This window comes from Eptatretus burgeri, chromosome 9 (assembly GCF_056783735.1).
Source record: "Eptatretus burgeri isolate ZD-2024b chromosome 9, Ebu_testis_v1, whole genome shotgun sequence".
NCBI classification, from domain to species: Eukaryota; Metazoa; Chordata; class Myxini; order Myxiniformes; family Myxinidae; genus Eptatretus; species Eptatretus burgeri.
In genome coordinates, this window is record NC_140969.1 from 103,744,817 (window position 1) to 103,769,388 (window position 24,572).

General features: G+C 37.2%; 1 protein-coding gene and 1 long non-coding RNA gene across 3 annotated transcripts in view; one reads left to right on the forward strand and one right to left on the reverse strand.

Annotated features, from left to right (window-relative positions):
• Positions 1–24,572, forward strand: part of LOC147020805 (small conductance calcium-activated potassium channel protein 2-like) — a 224,173-nt gene that overhangs the window by 100,443 nt on the left and 99,158 nt on the right. The gene's annotated exons all lie outside the window — the stretch shown is intronic.
• Positions 10,131–12,801, reverse strand: LOC147020806 (uncharacterized). The gene is made up of 3 exons (XR_015062120.1): positions 12,365–12,801; positions 12,074–12,268; positions 10,131–11,980 (listed from the first exon to the last, which is right to left on the reverse strand). It is a non-coding gene; the product is annotated as an uncharacterized LOC147020806 (long non-coding RNA).

Here is a 24,572-nt window from a genome sequence, read left to right on the forward strand (position 1 = left end):
TAATATTAACAACTGCCTTCTTTAGTTTTATTTCTTTTGGTAATTCAATATAAGAAGAAGCTTTAAGAGGGTTTGATTTTAGAATGTGTATATCTAAAAAGATGATTTTTTTAATATTGAATCCACTTCCTACCACTGTATTATCAACATCCTCCTCTTGTCTTGATAGTTCTTCATAAACCCCACTATTCAAAAAATCTTGAAATGATGTTATAAAATGAAGACCTGTTCTCATATAAGGAGTATGTTCTTCATCTTGTCTTTTCATATTCATTTTCACTCCCATATAAAACTTTAAAGTTTTCATTTCTTTTAATGTCTTTTTAATAAATTTTTCAACATCGGGTTTCACTATTTCAATTGATTCAGCTATTGATGATGGACCGGGTTCTCCAAATTGAAAAATCCTTATTTTTATATGCCCTTTAAATGCCCCATCAGTGTTTTTAATATAATAGTCTCCCTTTACTTTAAACTCATTTTTCTTGTGTTTTTGTGATTGAAGATGTTGATTATAACTACTCTTCAAAACATCCTTTGAACAGATATCACAATGTTTTCTTTCCAACTCAAGAGGAGATATTTGATGAAATAGATTAAATGTGTGTTTGTTGGTTCGGAGGTGTTTTCTATAATGTTTATATTCGTGATTACAAACATCGCAGTACGTTGTATTCACCATATTTATAGAATAAAACTTTGCTTAAACTAAAATTTTCTTGATGAAAATTTCGTTTAATTTATAGGTGAATCTGTGCTGAAAAACATTTTATCCTCCAACTTTTTCACTTCATAAATACAATGTTTCAAGACACAAAAGACAAGTTTCAATCAATCTCTTCATCTGTTAAAGATACTGAGAAATATGTCAAGGATGTAAAATTGAACAAAGATAAATATAACAACTATTGGATAAAAACTATTATGGTAAATAATATGAGTTCTTCAATTTCCTTCAGTGGAAGGGCTTTTAGTATACCTGGTAGAACATCAATTAAAGTATCTCTAACAAAAGTTTCTCCTCTCCTTCTAGTAATATATTCAAAACTAGAAAAAGCAATGAAACAAGAAAAAGTATCAAAGAACAAAAACCTTATGGATGAAGCTTTAGAAAGAAAAGATAAGACCATCTGTAATATGCAAGGAGAAATTTGTATTTTTTTCAACAACCCTAAAGATGTAAATCCTGATGAAATAAAGGATGTTAATATATCAGGTGAAATGACATTTCGTTCAATAGTAGTTAACGATAATTTTAAAATTACCTTTAATATAAAAAATGTTGTCGTTGAATCTGATAATGAAAAAGTATATCGATATCGATGGTAATATACAACTGAAAGTATAGATGAATTTCAGTTTAAGTAAAGTTTTACTTTATAAATATGCTAGACTTTCCTGATTCTCCATATGACAAATTTGAGAATTGTCCTGAGTGTGAAAGACGGGGATTAAACACAGAGTCAAAAGCCTATAAACAATGTATATTCTGTGATTATCTTCTAATTAATGATAATAAAAAATATAAAAAGGAAAATAATTCTTTTAGATTTACACCAAAAATGAATTACTTTACAAGATTGATTAGAGAAATGAATGTAAAGTATGAGGATGATAACACACCTTTCCTTACAAGGGAAGAAACTGAACGTATAAGAGAAATGTTCAAAGGATTGTTGTTGTATATTATTCATGGATGTAATTTTCAGGGAAATATCAACACAAGATATTGTATAAATAAAATAATGGATTATCTTGAAATTAAACCTGAACTTAGGATAAAATATAGAGTTTCTAAAAAAGCCAATAATAAATTAAATAACCTGTTTTTCAAATATATAAATGAATGATTTTTTACCTATTTGGGAAAATAAGATAAAATTTAACAACCATAAAAATCTCCCAAATTCATTAATATGTCTCATAGTTGGTTCAAGTGGATGTGGAAAAACCTGCTTACTTTTAAAAATGCTCCTCACTCCCAACTTTTTAGATTATGACAATTTAATAATTTTCACAAAGTCGAGTTTTCAACCAGAGTATCAACTACTCTCACAAGGTTTTAATGCTGGTCTTCAAAAGAAGATATAATCGGTTTATTTAAACGTCAAAAAAACCTAAATGATTATAACATTGAAGATATAATTCAACTATTTTGTGATACACAGAGATGTAAAAAGAAATCAAATCTTATAACTTGTATTCTTAGTGATAATACGGATGATATACCGTCTCCCCAAGATTTGGATAAATCAAAAAAGAACCTCGTTATCTTTGATGATTGTGTTAATGAGAGAAACCAAACGGTAATGGACAGCTACTACACAAGAGGGAGACATTCTTCTTGTAATTGTATTTATCTTAGTCAATCGTACTTTCAACTTCCTCGTCATTCCATCAGAAACAATGCTAATACTTTTATTTTATTCAAGTTAAATTCAATAGATATCAATAATTTTTGGAGAGATAATTGTTCTACATTATGTAGTAAAAAGAAATTTGAGGATTACATGAAGCACACGACTGAAAAATATAAATATATTGTTGTGAAACAAGATGAGATATTAAGGGATATATTTTTTGTTTTATAAACAATTACATATATAAATGACAACTATTATTATAAATCTTGTGGGTAAATCTGCTTCTGGAAAAAACTTTCATAAATCAAGGTTCTTGTGTAGTACAAATGAGAATATTGTAAATTTACTTAAAAACACCCCGTGATACGCATTGTATCAACAACAACTAGAGCAATAAGACCTGGAGAAATAAAAGGTGAAGATTATCACTATATTTCAGTGGAGGAACATATGCGATTGAGGAATGAAGGACAAATATTTGAGGAGGTTTCTCTTGGTACAACAAAATATTCACATTGTAAGAGTGAGTTAAGGAAACTAAAATCTGGTGGTGTTGGGATATTAGAAACTAATCCAGAAGGAACGAGACAAATTATTAAATATCTGAGCGGAGTGAAGATTTTATCATTCGGTTTTGATGTTGATGAAGAAACTCAACGCAAACGTATGAAAAGCAGAGATGCAAGTATTAGTGAAGAAGAAATTACAACTCGCATTAATGTTAATAAAGAATTTGATGAAATATTTAAAGAAAAGGATTTATTTGAACACATCTACTTGAATGATGAAGAAAAGGAAAATTTCCCTGTTAATCTTTACAATTCATTAAATGATATTTTACAATAAATAAATGGATACAAAAGAAAGAGCAAGAAGATTTAAGGAACATCAAGAGTTGGTTTCAAAAGTTGTAAAACAACAGGAAGACATAAAGAAGAAACGCAGACAGAAACTAACGGGCGAAGAAGCATTTGAAAGAAAACAAGAGAAATTTTTTAAACCACTTTTAAAAACTTCCCAAGAAAAAATGAAAGATGTTTCCACAGTTCCCACAGTAGAATATACTCCCAGAAAGCTTCAAATGTTAAAAGATTTCAGTCAAATGACGGAGGAAGAATTAGAGCATATTGGAGAATTAGAATATGATGAAGGTTTATTTCAACAACTGGAAGAGATTAATCAACCCCCTGATTATATTGTGAATGCTGTTCAAAACAATGAATATTCAGCGGATTCAAAAACCAAAGCAGGACTCATTCCAACAGAACAACCAGCAATATTTCATCTTGTTCAAGAAAAGGTATTGATATTTAATGATGAATTAAGGTTCTTAAGTTCTGCTCAACCCCCTGTTAAACTAACTCCGAGATTAATGTTTCTTCTCACAAAAGATGGAAGACAAGGTTCAACTGTGAGGGATGAATCAAAGTATATTGATAAACCATTGGATATGGAAAATAATGATGATAGAGTATATATTGATTTGCTGAACACTCTAAATTATAAGGTTATTCTTTCTGGTAAAAGTAGGAAGAATGAGAAGGAGAAACACATTATTCAGGCTTTAAGTATCCTTGGTTCAGGTATTAGTTTTCTTCCAAATGACCCATCGCAATTAGTTAATAGACTGTTATTGTTGTTAGGCAGTAAGAAGGCTGGAAATAACAATTGTTTTAATGAAGCATCAGCCATTTTAGACCAGTTGATGAACATGAAAATAATTAATAAATCTCAATATAAAGACATTTTATCTCATATTAAATAAGATGAGAAACACAATCCTGAGTTTTAATTTCACAACAAGCGACCACACATCTTCATTCCCATACCCACTACAACTTGACACAACAAAAGAATATGAGGCATCTTTATTGTCCATGGAAACTTATAATACCTTATTTAATATAACCGAGAAAAATGACAAGTTTAGTTATAATCCGGGAAGTGGATACAAAACGATAACAGTCTCACCGGAGCATACGAGATTTCTCAAATATCTTCCGAAATTGCTCGTCTTATGAAAGAACAGGGTGATGAACCAAAAAATATTGTTATAAACATTCAAAAACATACTTCAAAATCAACGATTAAAGTTAAAAATAACTACAAGGTTGATTTCACAATTGATAATTCATTTAGAGAGTTATTAGGTTTCTCCTCAAAAAAGATTGAAACTAATGGGACGTTTTACAGTGATAATGTCATTCAAATATCCTCAGGAATAAATTCGGTGTTAATTCACTGTGATTTGATTGATGGTGCTTATAATGATGGAAAAAAAACAAATACAATATTTTCATTCAGCGCATACTCAACCCCAATTGGTTATAAATTCAATATGGAACCTAAAAATTTGGTTTATTTACCTGTGTCAGGAAAAACCATACACAGAGTAAATTTTAGGATAACCGACCAAGATAATCGTGTGATTTCTTTTAATGGAGAAGTTATATCCATCAGAATTCACCTACGTGAAGTTTTTCAATAAATAAATACGATGGTTATTGTGAGGAAACACGAGTTGGGAAAATATAAAATAATTACAGGGGATGGGATGTTCCTTTCCCCGTACTACAAGGGTGAAGGTATGTATCTTGGTAGAGGATACTATAAACCTAAGAGACAAAGGGGTGTCGGACATCAATTTAGAGGAGATGGGATAATTGATACTCTCATGGGTATTGGTTCAACTATTCTTAAACATAAAGACCTAATTGGTTCAACTGCTTCTGCTGTGGGAAATGTAGCAGGTGCTGTAAAGAGTATTAAAGATGCTCAGAAGGAATCTCATAAATTACAAGCAATAAAAGAAATTAAGAAAGGTAAAACTCAGTTGTCCCCCAAGAACGACAGAAAATAATTCAAATACTTGGAACAGGGTTTCAAAAGTTTTAACATCTTTTTTCCTAAATAAATACAAGTATGGAAGCAATTGATAGTATCTATGATTTGGATGATACTATTATTATCTCAAACTCCACTAAAAAAGAAGATTACTTCAAGGTAAATGCAATAACTGGAACAGACTGGAATACAAATGGTACAAAAAGTTTTGAAATAAATAATCAACAAACCTATTTGAATCTCTCCGAAAGTTTCTTGTTGTGTAAATTTAAATTCACTAAGGCTGGGAATAACACAAACGCTACACTTGTAAATGATTTCTTCTGGAAAATGTTTGATAGTGTGCGATTGTATATTGGAACACAAGAAGTTGAAGCGGTTGATTATGTCTCTGCTGTATCTGAAATGATGAAATTTACACTCTATACATTCAGTGATAGAATGGGAAAGGGGTCTGTCGAAGGTTTTATTCCTGATATGTCAACGGGAACAAACACAGACCCTGGATATATTCAAAGGAAAGGAATGTATAATGATGATACAAAAGCAGAAAATAGTTTTACTGTGGCAGTTCCTCTTAAAGGTATATTTGGATTTTGTGATTATGATAAAGTTCTGTATGGTCTTAAAATTAGATTTCAACTACAAAGGAATGATAATGAAAATAGATTGCTTTTTGGTGTTGGTAGTGCTTTTGGTGAACAGAATAAATTTGTAATTGAGGAGATGAGTTGGTATATCAGTGAATATACTCCTAATCTTAAAACAGAAGAGATGTTGAATCGAAGACTTAACTCAAAGAAACCACTCAGTGTATCATACCTCAAAAGAAGATGTCAACACGTTAAACTCAATCAAACTACTTACACGTGGAATTTGGGTGTTCTGGAAGGAAAGCCACGATATCTGTGGATGATTTTTAAAAAGCCAGATGGTGATACTGCGACTGATAAGAATAATGCATTGAGTGATAATGCTAAGGTGAAACAACTTCGCATTTCTCTAGATGGAACATTTTATCCACGAGATAGATTGGAAATTAATTGGGAAAAAAATGATTTTGCTGAAGCATACAAGTCTTACCAAAAGGTGTGTGAAAGTAATGGAAATAAAGAACCTATTTTGGATATGACAGCATTTAAAAGTTTGTATACAATCTATGCGTTTGACCTGAGCGCTCAAAAGGAAACTATAAAGTCTAATCGAGTGGATACTTCCCTATACATTGAAAGAGGGGAGAGTGAAGAAGTTGATACATATTGTTTGCTTTTGGAAGAAACAGAATTGCAGATTAATACAGATAATGGTGTGATGATTAGTCTCACATAATTTTTTGTTAAATAAATGAGTGGCAAAGTACCAACTGCGGTATATGTTAATCAAATCAATCTTCATAAACTATCATCTTGTGTTCAAAATCAAAAGCCTTGTACGATTAACGTTAATACAATTCAGAGAAAAGGAGCAGTAAGAATTGATGTTTTGCTCACAAGAGAACAGGTTAAAATCTTGAATGACACTGGCTCACTTAAAATTAAAATGACAAAACCAATGTTGAAAAAATATTCAATAAGAGAGACGAGTGGAGGATTTCTCCCATTTCTAATTCCTTTATTTGCTGGTTTAAGTGCGGTTGGAGCATTGACGGGTGGTATTTCAACAGCGGTCAAAACTGCCAACGAAAGGAAGGCTCAACTCCAGGCTCGAAAAGAATTGGAAAGACATAACAAAGAGTTGGAGAAACAAATTAGTGGAAGTGGTGTAATTGTAGATTTTGCTGAAAAACTTGAAGGTCTGCCTGATAAAGCGAGATTGTTAGTTGGAGATATGCTTTCTTCTATAGCACAAGCAGGTGTAAAATTAACGAAAAGAGGTAATGGATTATATCTTTCTAATAAATAAATGAGCATTGATGAGTGGTTGAAAGAATTTGGAAAGAATACAACATCAAATTTACAACTTGCCAAATATTGTAAGAAATTAAAAATTCATAATGTGGTTATTTGTATGAGAGATGAATTAACAAATGTGTCGAAACATACAAAGAATATTATTATGAACTTAGAAGATAATGATGGGAACGGTTCTCATTGGGTTTGTATTTTTAATAGTCAAGACAAATATTATTTTGATAGTTTTGGTCTTCCACCACCTGTTGAAGTCATAAAATTCTTACAGAATGGTGTTTATCAAACATTTCAAGTCCAAGAATTAAATTCCAAGTGTTGTGGTCAATTATGTCTATATGTGTTATTTCAACTCAACAAAAATAAAAAATTTTATGATATTATTTTTAATCTAATATAAATGACTTATGTTGGTAAAGATGGTTCTATCTTTGGTGTATCTCAAGAACTGGATATTGATTTATCAAATTATTATACAAAGGCACAGGCTGAACGACATAAATATAATATAAACAAAAATATTAACATGAAAAATGCTTATAAATTCAAAAATTATCCAAGCCCGACTGACGCGAATGACTTGGTGAGATTAAGCGATTTATCACAATATATATACTTAAATAAAACGGCTGTGTATTCTAAAGATACAGAAGTGTTGATATTATCTCCAGGTCATACAGAATTCACAGTTCGAATTAAAATAAATTTTTATAAAGAAGGGCGTATCGTTTGTATGAGAATAGAACAATGGGGGTATGATATGAATGATTTAGGGTATAATTGGTCATTTAAAATTAACCTCGAAGACCTGGAACAATTAAATCAGTCTCGTAAGGAAGAATATTATCCACTTGGTATCGAGAATGAGTTTTGTGGAGCCACGATTGGTAAACAACAAATAAAATAATTTAATAAGGGTAAATATAATAATGGTTTTGCCCTTGTTTATCTCATGAAAACAGAAAAAACAGGATTATATATAATAAGAAAGGAAATACAAAATGATTTAACTATGGGAAGATGGGGAGGTGTTTCGTGCCATAATATTATTCTAACATATATTTCTAATACATAAATGACAGCAAGAAGGCTTCAAGAAAATTATCATTTCTGTGTCCAAGCATACCTTCAAGAAAAGGGTATTCGGTATTTTAATAAATATGTTCTACAACATAAGAATGAGGTATTTTCAATAAAAGATTGGCATTATGCTGATGTTGATAAACCGACAACTTTAGATTTAATTAGAATGTTAAATAATGAAAAAATTATAAGGTTAAGAAAAGGTAAGGCTCTTTTAGAAATTCAAAATAAATTTTATTGGTTTCCTGTTGTAAAAAAAATTATTTTGGATACAGGAATAACAAGAAATCCTGATGAATATATGTATAATATTCTATGGGGTGTAAACGATTCAAGGATAGTAAGGGATGAGGAAGGAGTTGAAGAAGAGAGGGAAGAGGAGGAAAAGGAGAATGAGGAGAGGGAGAAGAAAGAGAAGGAGGAAAAGGAGAAGAAAGAGAAGGAGGAAAGAGAGAAGAAAGAGAAGGAGGAAAAGGAGAAGAGAGAGAAGGAGGAAAGAGAGAATAGAGAGAGGGAGGAAAGAGAGAAGAAAGAGAAGGAGGAAAAGGAGAAGAGAGAGAAGGAGGAAAGAGAGAATAGAGAGAGGGAGGAAAGAGAGAAGAGAGAGAGGGAGAAGAAAGAGAAGGAGGAAAAGGAGAAGAGAGAGAGGGAGGAAAGAGAGAGAATGAATAAATATCAAAATATGGAAACCAGTGAGATTCAAAAAAGATTGGTGGTATTACAGAAAATAACTCAACCCACCGAGGAGGAAAACAAAGAATTGACAAGTCTATTTGCAATATTTTCTTCAAGACTATTGACATCGTCAAGCTATTCATTTTCATTCAAGTTTTTTCTTAAATAAATGGAGGAGAGAGTGAAGGCATTTCTAAGGATTCTTTATGTTTTAAAAATTAAGATTCAAATGTGCATGTTGGAAACTAAAAAGGTTTTTGCACTCTGCAGGAATTTTTCTCATAAATAAATGAGTTATTGTCTCAAATGTAAAAAGAAAACTAATACTAAAAATATTTCATATATTAAAAGTAAAAATAACAGGGTTATACAAAAAGGTATATGTTCGGTGTGTGGTTCAAAAAAAAATCAATTTATCTCCAAACACAAACTCGGAGGAGATATACAAAAGTTTTTATCAGGAAGTAAATTTACAACTACTGGAATACCAGGGGAATTACATCTTCCAGGGTATTCTTTCTGTGGTCCAGGCACAAACTTGGATAAAAGATTAGATGAGGCAGACAATCCTAAATCCTGGAGTAAACCAATCAATAGAGTTGATGAAGTGTGCATGAGACACGATATTGATTATGGGAATACCACAACGTTGGAAGAAAAGCATGAAGCCGATAGAAAAATGTTGTATAATTTGTCTCTGATACAAAATCCAACCTTGAGAGAAAAAGTTGATAGGTTCATCGTGAAGAAGATGATTAGTGCTAAATTGAAACTTGGACTTGGAAATTCAAAAAACTCATAGGCTCTAATGATGCCATTAAGACTGAAGAGCAATTAGCTGATGAATTACATAAACCAATATTCACAAAGTTTCAGAGAAGGAAAGTTTATTCCAAGGAAGTTGATTATATCTGGTCTGCTGATTTGATTGAACTCAATAATGATAAGGGGTACAAGTATGCTTTAACCGTTATTGATTTGAGGAGTAGATATGCGTGGGTTGTCCCTTTAAAAAACAAAACAGGTAATACTCTTATGTTAGCTTTTCAACAGATATTTAATAAAAGTAAGAGAAAACCTAAAAAATTGTGGACTGATGAGGGTAGAGAGTTTTATAACAAGACATTTATGAATTTTCTAAAAAATAACAGTATTACATTATACAGTACCTTTAATGAAGGGAAGGCAGTTGTTGTTGAACGTTTTAATCGTACCTTAAAAGAGAGACTATATAAAAATTCACACAACTCGGTTCACAACAATGGTCATCTTTTATTCAGGATATTGTGGATAAGTATAATGACACGATTCACACGTCAACGAATATGAAGCCATCAGAAACATTTACAAAATTAAAATATGAAAAAGAGATTAATGTCAGAAAACCTAAGTTCAAAGTTGGTGATATCGTAAGAATATATAGGTGGAAATCTCATTTTGAAAAGGGTTTTACTGAACGATGGACGAAAGAACTTTTTAAAATTGTTGATGTAATAGATACAGTTCCTTGGACTTATAAAATATATGATTTGGAAGGGGAAGAGATTTTAGGTTCATTTTATTCACAGGAATTACAAAAGACAAAACTAAGCAGATAATACACCTTTGTGGACACTCGAGGGCCAAGTCCGAGGTGTATAACAGTATATAATGTGTGTCAAGGGGTGGACGTTCTTACATCTGTGAACCCCAAACACAGAATCCTCAACTGAATAGTCAAGGCTTCACTTTTGTTTGTGTGTGTGTGTGTGTGTGTGCAATGGGAGCAATAGGTTGGCGCTTCACTCCCTCCTACTATACACCGTTGTGGACACTCGAGGGCCAAGTCCGAGGTGTATAACAGTATATAATGTGTGTCAAGGGGTGGACGTTCTTACATCTGTGAACCCCAAACACAGAATCCTCAACTGAATAGTCAAGGCTTAACTTTTGTTTGTTGATGTGTATGTGTGTGTGTGTCCCAACCCTCACATTCAAAATCTCAACCCCAACCCTCACATTCAAAATCTCAACCCCAACTCAATCCTCACCCAACACAGTCTTTTTCAAAATGAGATTTCCACCTATATATATATATATATATATATATATATATATATATATATATATATATATATATATATATATATATATATATATATATATATATATATATATATATATATATATATATATATATATATATATATATATTTTACGTTTTTTTTTTTTTCTCTTCTTCCAATTCTGTCTTTTAAGGCTTTCAGGTTTGATGACATAGAAAGAGGGAGTAAGAACTTTCTTGATAGGTTTAAATCCCAAAGAGTGGTAGCATTTCAAGTCTTCAAAATAACCCCAACTTTCCAAGTCTCCAAGGTAGTTATTTAAACCATCAAGGCAGAACTCATTTACTGATTTTTTCAAAATTTGTGAGTCTCCAAGGTAGTTCCCATATTTAGAACCATCTTGGCAGAACCCTTTTCCTGAGTCTCCAAGGTAGTTATTTAAACCATCAAGGCAGAACTCATTTACTGATTTTTTCAAAATTTGTGAGTCTCCAAGGTAAAACTTGTATTCTGGCTCATCAACGTATAACTTGTTCAGTGGGTATTGTCTTGATAACTCACAATGAGTACTATTGCTGTAAAACTCTTTTTCAGGATTTTGCTGGTCTCCAAGGTATAACTCTTTGGTTGGGTCATCAAGGACGAACTCGTTCTGTGGGTCTTGGTCGCTCATAAGGTCTTCAACCAAGCCAACAATTTCGCCCCAAGTTGTAGCAAAAGCAGTATTTTCATTTCGTATTTCAGACACAATTTCCTGTGAGAGAAAATAATAATGTATTAATTAAGTTATTTAATTATTAAATGAGTATGCTTCAATCAAAGTTTGAAAATAGGAAAATAAAAATCTTACCTCAACAGATAAGAGGTTTGAATCCAGTTCATCAACTTGAAGGTTTAGTTCCATACAAGACAGAGAGTTCCAAGGAACACCAAAGTCATCCCACTCAAGGTCTTGCTCGTTCTGTAGGTCTTGGTCGCTCACAAGGTCTTCAACCAAGTCAACAATTTCGCTCCAAGTTGTAGCAAAAGCAGTATTTTCATTTTGTATTTCAGATACAATTTCCTGTGAGAGAAAATAATGTATTAATTAAGTTATTTAATTATTAAATGAGTATGCTTCAATCAAAGTTTGAAAATAGGAAAATAAAAATCTTACCTCAACAGATAAGAGGTTTGAATCCAGTTCATCAACTTGAAGGTTTAGTTCCATACAAGACAGAGAGTTCCAAGGAACACCAAAGTCATCCCACTCAAGGTCTTGGTCGCTCATAAGGTCTTCAACCAAGCCAACAATTTCCTCCCAAGTTGTAGCAAAAGCAGTATTTTCATTTCGTATTTCAGACACAATTTCCTGTGAGAGAAAATAATAATGTATTAATTAAGTTATTTAATTATTAAATGAGTATGCTTCAATCAAAGTTTGAAAATAGGAAAATAAAAATCTTACCTCAACAGATAAGAGGTTTGAATCCAGTTCATCAACTTGAAGGTTTAGTTCCATAGAAGACAGAGAGTTCGAGACAAGCACACAGCACACCATAGCCAGCAAAAACAAATGTTTAAAATGGAGCCTGGGTTTGAAGCTTTTATAGAGAAAGACTGGTGGGTGTGGTTTCCTTTGGAAATTCCCTGGGCAAGCCTAGGCAAGCCTTCATTGGGAAATTTTTCAAAACCATAACATCCTGTAATTTTCTAGTGATTTCTTTGTGAGTCAGAGATGAACTGGAAATGATGTAAGAGTGGGCGGGGCTTAGCAAAAGTAGGCGGAGCTTAGGAAAAGTGGGCGTGGCTTAGAAAAATACCTTATGAAAAGTGGGCGGAGCTTAGCAAAAGTGGGCGGGGCTTAGGAAAAGTGGGCGTGGCTTAGAAAAAATACCTTATGAAAAGCGGGCGGAGCTTAACAAAAGTGGGCGGGGCTTAAATAAAAGTGGGCGGGGCTTAACAAAAAAAACCTGTGGCTCAGGAGGTGGTCAAACAAGAGCATTAAGAGAAGTTTATCATTTCGTAATGGCACAAAAGGGGTATCTTCAAAAATATAAAGATTCAAATGTTTTGTTTGTCAATATTTTAGATGGGGATTATTGTGCAAAGAAAATTAAACTATTGAAGGAATTTGAGAATGAACAAATCTTTATAGGTTCAATGAGTGAGCTGTTCAACCCCCAGGTGTTCAATTCAATGAGGTTCAACCTCCAAGTTAAAAGGGGAGACAAATAAATATACCTTGGGATAAAAAGGGGATTTATTTTTAGGGAAAAAAATATGAATCGCTGAAAATCCCCCATTCATTTACATGGGGAAAAGTGAGCCAGAATCAGTATTCTTACCCTACTTACAATGTATGTGGGGTGAGACGTAAAAAATTTTTTTTTTAACCTTGACCTAATTTTATGGTCATGACCCAATTAGTCATTTTAACCTTCTTCAACAAAACTCGACTCAGGATTGTCTGATTAAAATGAGATGGCCCTCTCTGGATAGCCTGGAGGAAGATGCATTTATGGTTTATTTAGATCATACCCCTCCAGTTTAAAGGTCAAGGTCTTACACTCTTAGGAGTACGAAACCACCGTTTAGGTTTTTCTCCTTTTTCATTCCAATGTCCGAGTTTTAACTCTAAGCTGGCTGGGACTTTCGGAATGAAATTTTGCATCAATAATGGTAATTAAAAGTATGTGGAATTGCCCTAATTTTTTGACCTTCACCTAATTCTGTGGTCATGACTCGATTATTATAGACATTTTAACATTTTTCATCAAAACTCGACGAAGGTTTATCTGATCATAATGAAATTGCCCTCTCTGGATAGCCCAATTAGAGCAAGGCACATTCATGCTTAATTTACATCATACCCCACCAGGTTAAAGGTCAAAACCAAATGACGGCTTGAAAAATAGTGTTGTTTTTTTGTCATCGCCTCAATTTTGCCAATGCAGAATCTCAGACCACTTGGCCTTCCAAGATGTTCTTGCATCATAAGAGTGGACCTGCACTGAAGTTGTACACCTTATATTTGTTTTGTGTCCTTGACCGACATTTTTCGTATTGTGACCTATTTAACAAAAAACACCATTTTCTTTTATCACATCTTGAATAATTTTCTCCGATTTTAATGATGTTGAACTTTATGGATAGATTGAAGTAGGGGACACTTTTTTCTATTTACACTCTTTCCCTAAATGTTGAAGGTCAAGGTAATATGGTGGTCCGAAAAAAATATGGCCATTCTTGGAGTAAGTCACGTGCGATCGCTGTGTGATCGCAGATATCTAGTTACTATTATTATCGTGAATAGTATTATTATTAATATTATTATTTTGTGGCAACATTAATATTATTATGCCATTGTAATTATCATTATGTCATTGTCGTCAGACGGAATTGACCGATTTATTTTAATTTTCTCTTGGCAAACTTTTCCGTGACATTGTCCTTGAGAACCAGGCCCTCTTGACCTGGTATCGCCCCCTTTTTTTTTGTTACTTTGGCCTTGGAGTGCCCGATAAAGAGGCTCCGGACTCCCTCGATGTCTCATTGACTTCCAAAGTCAAGCGTCAGGTGGCCGAGTTTTTATTTATTTAATTATTATTATTTAAAAAATTTCTTTGTTTTTGGCAATGGACGTCTTGCCACCACTTCCAGTCGTCCTTTCTGGCAACTCCACAATCAAGCCTTGTAAAGCCGATAACTCTCAACATATCAACTGAAGGGTAAAAGCAAAATTTGCTGATATGGATATCAAGGGGGCTATAAGAGAGTCGGCATCTTATGAGGGGCATGCCCCACAATCAGCCGAAATGACTGAAGCCCTCAAAACCAAACACCCAGCTGCCCCTGCTTGACTTCAATCTACCAGCCACACCCGATGGTGAATATCACCACTCCGGTGGTTCTTTCTGAGCATTCCGTCCGAATCTCGGTCAACCTTTTTCCATCTGGGTCGGCTGCGTGCCACGATGGGCTCAGACCGGGACATCTTCAGGCTCTTTTAGGCAAGGAATCTGCTGATGTGGGCGCCTGCTTACTTTCTTCTCTTACCCTGTTCATTAACTTGGTTCTGCGGGGAGAGGATTTTGAAACCGTGTGTCCTGTTTTTTTCGGTGAAAATGTATTTGCCCTAACAAAGAAGGACAGTGGTGTTCATCCAATCGCTGTGGGCAATACTTTGCATCGTCTCGCGACCAAAGCTGCAGTCCGATCTTTTTCTGAAGATCTCGGGGCTGAGCTATGTCCTGTCCAGTTGGGATATTCAACTAAAGGTGAGTGTGAAGCGACTGTCTACGCTGCTAGACTTTATCTGACAAATCCACCTCCTAATCGCATCTTTCTGAAGATCAACATGCGTAATGCATTTAATTGCTTGAGGCGTGACATTTTTTTGTCTGATGTATGAAGGCGCACCCCAGTATCTATCCGCTCATCTGGCAGGCATATGCCAGGCCTTCTGATTTGTTAAATGGCAACAAGGCCATTTATTCAGCAACTGGCATTCAACAGGGTGACCCCTTCAGGCCAGGCCTTTTTTCCCTGGGCATTGACCCAATAGTCAGGGGGGGTTCAGTCAGAATTCAATATATGGTATCTCGATGACGCCTCGTTTGGGGATGAACCCGCGAAAGTGCTGGCTGACTTCCAGAATGCCATTGCCCGGTTGACCGACATTGGCCTCGAGATCAATGATGGCAAGTGCGAGTTGACCATCCTCAACCATGCATCGCTGGATGACTGTCAACTTTCCGAGGCCATATTTATGGCAGTGCTCCCTGATATTAAGATTGTTTTGATTCCTGGTGGTGCTCCGATCTCCATGAGGCCTTCGCCCAAAGCTATTATCGAGAAGCACGACGACTTGATCCGTATGGCAGGCCATCTGGAGCAAACTGATGATCACGAAGCATTTGTGCTGCTCAAAAACTGTTTCGCCCTGCCCAAGCTCCTGTATATCTTGCGAGCATCTCCCTCCTACCTGAATGGTGTGCAGCTAGGAGCTTTTGACTGCACCGTTTGTGAAAGCGTTAGTAAAATCTCTAATGTTGCTTTCAACAATTTTGCTCAGATGCAAGCTATGCTCCCCGTTAAGCAGGGAGGTCTGCATTTCGGGAGGGCTATTGATATCACTCTACCTGGCTTCATCTCTTCATTGCTGGCAGTTTGCCCCTTAATTGATGCCATTCTGTCCCACATAAGTGGTTTGGCACAAACGGGGGAGTTAACAGCAGCGGTGTTGTCATGGAGTTCAGCCCATATCGGTGTTTGTGAAGGCCTGTCCTGGCTTAGCCAAAAAGCATGGGACGTTGAGGCGGGAAGAGTTTATTTTGTCAGCCTGTTGAAGAGTGTGGATCAGGTCACCAGAGTCTGTCTTTTGGCCGAAGCCACGAAGGAAAGCAGGATATGGCTTCATGCAGCCCGTTTCCTCTTTGGAAACACAGCTTGACCCCGAGTCTTTATGATGTGCGGTTGCACTACGAGTTGGAGCATCAGTCTGTGTGCGGCATAAATGTTGATGCGGTAATTTGATGGAAACACTTGGACATCATGGTCTGTCATGCCGTTTCAGTGCCGATTGAGCTTTTTGGCATTCGGCCTTAAACAATGTGGTCAAACGTGCCCTTTATGGGGCAGAGATACCATCTGTCCTGGAACCCCATGGTGCAGACCTTGGCAAAAAAACACCTGCCTGAATGGCTTGACTATTGTCCCACACAAGAATGGGAAAAGCTTCACCTGAAATTTCACTTGTGTCGACACCTCCGCCAAATCACACGCTTACAATACAGCTTTAACGGCTGGAGCAGCTGTCACTGATGCAGAAGTTCTGAAACGCGATAAATACGCTGGCCTCAGCCAAACTGATTTATTAGAATCAATCGCCATCAAAACAACCGGAGTGCATGACCGATCTATGTCCAACATCATTAGTGGTATCGGTAGAAGGCTTGTAGCATCCACTGACAATATAAGGCAACTGGCCTGGTTCAAGCAGCGACTGAGATTGGCCGTCCATCGGGGAAATGCCATTAGTATCCTGGCTTTGGTGTGGGAAGAACAAAATCCATCATTAACACCATTTTAAAGCCTGTTTTTTTTCCGGGGGTTGTGGGGGTTTTACTCATTTGTGGCTGTAATAATTTTTACTTCTGGTAGGCGTGTGGACCAGCGACTCTTTGCCTATACACCCCCTTTGTGTAAGTTTCCATGTACACATCAAATTTTATCCAAAATCCCCTCAGGCGAGCATTAAACAATGCTAGCAACCATTAGGAATGGGGTTATGCATCGAATAAAGTTCACAATTGGGACGTAATGGTGTCGGGGGCAACATCGCACATCACACTTGAAGCCATGGCCGGTTAAATCACATATGAAGCCCCAAAATATAAGTTATCAACAAATCCATACACAGTCCACACATCATCAGATGTCTAGAAAAATCCGACAGGCAATGGGTTACATCATTCATGCGTAAAGACTCCTTTAAGCACCTTGATAAGCTAAATGTAATTGCGGCCTACCCATCGGCCTACATATATGCCTAGCTCGTAGTGTGTTGGGGGGGGGGGGATGTGATAAGCCAAAAATATCTCAAGGACATCGGGTTTGCTCCAAATTTATTTCAGTCTGGTGTTAAACAACAATAGCAACTGTTTAAAAAGGTAATCATACGATTGGTGAAATTGATTGAATAGTTCAAGTTATCATGTTTTTTTTTTAACTTCTGGCGGGTGTGCCCCATGAAACGCCACGATAATCTATCTGTGACCTTCACACAACATTTTCCTCCCCTTATTTTCCATCGCCGGAGGAGAGGGGAAATGAAAATGCAACAACCTCCGTTGTAGGACCCTTAGCCCTCTGGCAAGTTTGGTTGAGATTGGAAAAATAACGACCAAATGCATCACAGACAGACAGACAGACAGACAGACAGACAGACAGACAGACAGACGGTAAATTGTGTATTTTCATGAAATTGTATTGACCAGGCTATCAACAGACGACGGACATTTCGTACTCGTCTCCCCTCTCGACACACCGGCCGTGAATGTCATTATCTCGAACGCTTCTCCTTTCCTGAAGAATGAGACGCTGATCTCCGAATTATCTCGTTATGGTTCTGTGGTTTCTCAGATCACCATGTTACCTTTACGTAGCCAGGATGATCGGACGAAGCACGTGATGTCTTTTCGGAGACAAGCTTATGTGGTGCTTCCTCCCACTAATGCTGAAAGAACCTTGAACATCGTTTTAAAACTCAAAATTTATAATCATGATTACCAAGTCTACGTAACCACTGACACCCTGAAATGTTTCAAATGTGGTAATTTCGGACACTTGAAACGATCTTGCCCAAAGGTGACTTCGTCAAACGATGAAACAAACCTCGTCATCAAGGATGCATCTTCTTTTTCTTCTTCTTCTTCTTCCTCTTCCTCTTCCTCTTCCTCTTCCTCTTCCTCTTCCTCGACTGTGAAGGAAGCGAATCCCGTGTCCGGTTATAACCCCCAGTCCCCCTCAGTCCGATCGTCCAAACAGCAAAACGAATGTTTGGGATGGTTTCACCATCATTTCATCAAGGAAGAAAAATACTTTACCTGATGGTCGTTTAACCCAGAAGAAAGGAGCATTTACAAACGAGGAATCTGTCGGTAATGTTCCTGCAGTTGTGACTGACATCACTCTACGAGGCCTACCCGGAATAGACCTGGAATGGACCCGGAATGGACCCGGTACCTACGGCCAACAAGTTTACCCTACTTGCTGGTGAGGACATCGACGTCTCCCTTACAGAGACCACTTTACCTGTTATTGAAGTAAACAAAACTGTTTCACTCATTAAAAACTCTCCTATTGGAAAGTCCATTGACGGTGATACACAGACCACTAGTGATGAACCTGCCGTCACTTCAGTAAGTGTTAACCCTGAATCCTTGTCAGCAGGAAATAGTGAAACAAATGTTAACCCTGAATCCTTGTCAGCGGGAAATAGTGAAACAAATGTTAGCCCTGTTACTGCTCCCATTTCATCACGTGGTGAAGCTGGAAACGCAGGAAATGTTAAAATGGATGTTTTACGAGAGACCCCCAAAGTACTGTACACCTCCACGCTGTTGGAGGTCGATAACACCGTTATGGTCGAGGGAAGCGAGATCTCCACATCCGCTGATGGTGTTTCTGTTTAATCAAATCCCCAGATTATTTCCGTTCCTTCACCAGGAGATGTTCCCACAATGGAAGAGCACATAGACGTGGTAACCAGTACAGATCCGTGTATCAATACTGACGACAGTGTCGATATGCAGGACGGTACAAACTTGTGTGACTCGGAAACTAAAACCGACTCTGACGAATCTGACCTGGAGGAAGCAAACAGGAACAGTCAGGTGGAAACTGTGGAGAAGCTGACCAGTCAAAGTCCTACCCCCCTGAACAAATAAGACTCTTCTTACAAAATACATACAGGAAACGCAATATAAACCTGACGGAATACTTTCCAGATCTACCGTCCTTCCCTGAGTGCGCTCAGGCTATCGTACCAAAGCCTGACTTATTCGGTTTCCATCAGACACACTGTAACTGCTTAAAAAAACTGATCACCAAGGCAAAAAGGGATTCTAATCAATTATCCCACTTCTGATCTTATTCTTAGAAGCTACTATTCTCCTCATGGCCAGTTTCAAGATTGGAACAATAAATGTCCATGGTGGTGCGAGTCCGCTCCACAAGATCCAAATTAAACAGCTGATAGAGGTCAACGGTCTTGACATAGCTTTGTTACAAGAGACCCATGCTGTCCGATCTGTTCAGGCTCAGTGGCGACTATTTATGGACAAGGAATGTTTCTTCAGTAACAACTCCACGTCAAAGGCAGGCATCATGTTTGTCTTGGGGAAACATTTCCATCCGTCCTGCCTTAAATTTATGAGTATTATTGATGGACACCTTGCCTCCGTGACCTTCTCTATCGATCAGGTCAAGTTCACAATTCTCAATGTGTACGCTCCAAGCAAAAATGACGAGCGGATCTCCTTTTTTGCCGAACTGAGAAAATTCCTGCAAACACTGGATTTGCAGACTTGTCTAATCATTGGTGGCGATTTTAACTGTGCTGTTAATGCTTCATTTGACTGGAACGGGCCGGAACCCCAACCATGTACAACAAAACTTTTTGCAAACATCATTGCGAAATATAATCTTCATGATGTTTGGCGCATACAGCACCCTTCTAATCGGTCTTGTACATGGTGTCATTGTTTAAACAACCACATCTCACTTGCGAGGCTTGATCGCATCTATGTAAATTGTCATTTATTACATGGAGTTTATAAATCCGATATCGTGCCTTCTGGTTTCTCTGACCATTCCCTAGCTCGAGTCTTTATTCAACTCTCTAAACCATGTCCAAGGAGCTCTCATTGGAAATCCAATAACAGTTTACTAGAAAACCTCAACTTCATTCAGGCCTTTGAATCCTTCTGGACGGCTCGCCTAGAGCAGAAGTTAAGCTGTTCCGTTAACCCGCTGATATGATGGTGGGATTTAGTAAAAACCCAAATTAAAGGTTTCTGTCAACAGTATCAGTTTTTCTCAACAAGGGCTGACCATGAAGTAAAGAAAATATTACAGTTCGAGATTTTACAACTCCAACGGGTCATCGGACAAAATAATAGTAACATACAAAAAACCTTAACTGAGAAACAGTCCTTATTAAAGGAAATAACCAAGAGGAAGGCACGTGGTCTTAGTTCGGATGAGGGTGCGACACCTGAATGAGGCAGACGTACCAACCAAGTACTTCTTTTCGTTAGAGAAACGTCTTCCCAGTAAACAGCTTTCTCAGCTGCGATTGGCAGATTCATCCATTACCTTGACACAATCAGAAATCAAACTTTTTGTGAAGGAATACTTTTCGAAAATATATTCAATGGAACAAATAAATCCTGTTAGTGTCGCCTCGATCTCCGTTGGCCTGCCAGTGTTGTGTGAAGATGGCCGTTCCCAACTGGAAAGACCCATCACCTTGGATGAACTTGGCACTGCCCTGCACGGCCTTGCCATTGGGAAAGCACCTGGATTGGATGGACTTACAACTGAATTTTACAAGAAGTTTTGGCACGTATTGGGTCCAGAACTCATTAACCCTTTGAACGCAAGCTGCCAGCTTGGAGAGCGACCTCAGAGTTGCCGACGAGTTCTTCTTACCCTCATCCCAAAAAAGGGAGACATGCTGAGTATTGAAAATTGGCGTCCTATCTCCCTGTTATGTACGGACTATAAGATATTTTCAAAAGCCCTGGCATCGCAACTTACTCCTCATTTATCCTCGTTGTTGAAGGAAGACCAATGTTACTGTGTCCCAAAACGTTCCATCTATGACAACGTCTCCCTTGTGAGAGACATCATTGAACTGTGCAAGAAAAGCCCTAAAGATTTAGGACTTCTCCTTGATCAGGAGAAAGCCTTTGACCGTGTTGATCATCGGTACCTTTTCGAAGTACTTGAGTGGTTTGGACTTGGTTGGACCTTCATCTCTTACATTAAAATACTATTTCACAATATTTCTTGTGTGCTTAAGATAAACAATGAACTTGTTGAACCTTTGTCTATTAACAAGGGAATTAGACACGGTTACACTCTTTCTGGGTAGCTTTATGCTCTCTCTCCATCGAACCCCGACTGGTTTATTTGCGCTGTAGTCTAACAGGGGTTAGTTTGTCCCAGCTTGAACGGCCCATCAAGGTACTGGCATACGCCGATGACGTGTGTGTATTCGTACATGATATCAATGACATTAACATCGTTCGCTATTGTTTATCCTTATTCGAAAAGGCATCTTCAGCGAAAGTAAATTCGAACAAAATGAGCGCCCTTTGGCTCGGTCCATTGAACTACTTGGCGCCAAGACTTCCTGCTCCACTGTCATGGGCCAATGATGGTGTGAAATACCTTGGAGTATTTTTAGGTAATAATACAACTGTAGCGAAGGATTGGGCCGGTCTGCTCGAGTTTGTTGAGGGTAAACTGCAAAAATGGAAAGGTCTGGTCACACAACTGTCATATCGTGGAAGGGTCTTGGTCATCAACACACTGGTGGCCTCTACCTTATGGCACAGGTTCTTCGTGCTGCATCCTCCAGCTGTCTTGCTTCAACAGCTCCAGAAGTGCTTCGTGTCCTTTTTCTGGGATGGAAAACACTGGCTGCGACCTGAGGTCCTCAGTTTACCACTGACCGATGGAGGCCAAGGCCTGGTCGACATAAAGAGCTGGCTCATGGCCTTTCGACTCTCAGTTGCTCTGCGCATGCTATACATGTGACCCTCTCCACCATGGGTCAACGTCACTCGTCACCTTTTGCAACAGGCTGGGAGGCTAGGCTATGTCCACTCTCTTTTCCTGATGGACCTTTCCAAAATCGACACATCCCCCCTCTCTGGTTTCTATCAGAGCATGCTAAATGCATGGCAAGCTCTGACAATAACAAGAGCTACACATTCTTACATTAAACAGATGTTTCTGGAAGAAACTTTTGTTCTACAACTCTTTTTTTCCACGATATGCCTGCTGATCGGTGTCTCATTCAACGCTTTACCGACAAGGGCGTTAAATCTGTTGCAGATCTTCTCAGCCCAAATGGTAGCTGGATCGGAGCTGATGCATTGGCAAGCCTGGTCGGTGTGCGATCCTCTCAAATCGTGGCACGCATATTATGTAGTGTGTTTTGGACATACACGCAGCTTGCACTTGCTTGGGAGCAGGACCAGCAAAGCAATGAACATAATACACATCGAATACCTTCTCTCTCTACCTTTCCTGAACTCGTATGTGCTTTTTCTCTTGCCAGCCCTCTTCCTTGTCCCCCTTTTAACGTATAGTAGACTTCAATGGCCTTCCCAAACAAAAAGACCTTTATTTGGGTTGTGTAAAATTTCTTTCACAACGGCAAACTAGAACTACGTTGTCGATGGCACACTATCGCATATTCCCGCGTGCACTGCTTTATCCCATTAATGCTAGATGAAATTTTATCTTGCAAAATGGATTGATTATTCTTTTCTATTTGATGTGCTTTATGACCAAAGACTTACTATGTTTACTAAATCAGAAGTCATTGCAACATGTCAACATTTCATGAAACATTAATTTAACACTGTTCAGCAATATAGAACTGTGCATCAATTTAATCATAGGAATGACCTGTTTATAATATTAATTATAATAATTATTCATAATCAATTCGATAAATACAGTAAAACCTGTGACTGTTTGCCACTCATGGGGACCACATAAGTGAGTTCTTTATAAAAGAATTTACCATGTACAATGGTAAATACACTTAAAAAAAATCCGACAGTGTTGTGCACTTCCCCATATATATATATCTACTATGTCCCAAAGTTTCAAGTTCCTATCTCAAACGGTGTAGGAGGAGCTATTTTGACCCCCTATCCGCTAAGCACCCCCTACCCCCCAAGCACCCTCTGATCATCATGTGTTTAACAAAATATGTTGTTAAATGTATAACTCATGAATATGTTTGATTTAAAAAGCTATAAGACAATTTTTTTTTCAAAAAAACGACCCACATGACCCCAACCCCTCTGGCCCGGCCCCTCGGGGTCATATCAAAAATCCGAAAGTGTTGTGCACTTCCCCATGCATATATCTACTATGTCCCAAAGTTTCAAGTTCCTATTTCAAACGGTGGAAGAAGAATTACAGGGTAAGACAGACAGACGGACGGATGGACGGCGGAGACAATCACAATATTCCTGCTTTTCTTTGAAAGCGCGGGAATAATAACACAGCAGAAGGTTCGATGAAGAGACCTCTAACCTTGTTCTCCCCTTATCTTCCGAACTGGAAAGGTTTTTATCACCCTCCTGTACCACCACGACATGGTGACCTCCAATGGAGACTAGTACACTGGATCCTTCCTTCCTTATCACTTGTTACACTGTTTTTCAAATCTGCTTGTAGATGAATGTCCTTTTTGTAAGAAATCTGAAAACCTTTTTCACATCTATGTTGAATGCCAACGGTTGGCACCTTTATTTATTTTACTTCAGAATTGTTTTGTGAGGTTTAGTTTGATTTTTAACATTTGTGTGTTCATCTACGGATTGGATATCACACACAAAAATTCCAATACTGTGTTGGCCAATTTCCTGCTTGCTCAGGCAAAGATGGCAGTATATAAGTCAAGGAAAAGAAAACTTGATGGTGTTGGAGTAAATTATGAAGATGTAATGAACAAAATCTTGTAATAAGTCGCGTTAAATTGGATTTTGCTTTATTTTCAGTAAATGGAAGATTACCGCAGTTTGAATCAAAATGGTGCATAAAGGAAGTTATTTGCAGAGTCCGAGAGGAATGTTTATCCTTTTGTGAAATGTTTTGTATGTAATCTACTCGATTCATCCTTTCCTTTGTTCAGAAATTGTTTCTTGGTTTTCTTTCTTTTTCTGAAATGAAAATGTAACTCCCATTTGGGGGCTTTCTTTTGCGGACATGAGGGTGGTTGGAGTGTCAATGGAAGATGTGGAGGATAGAGCAAAATGGAGACAGTTGGTCCGCTGTGGTGACCCCTAACGGGAGCAAGCCGAAAGATGAAGAAGAAGAAGAAGATTTGGGGGCTTTCTTTTCTATTTTTATAATAAAAA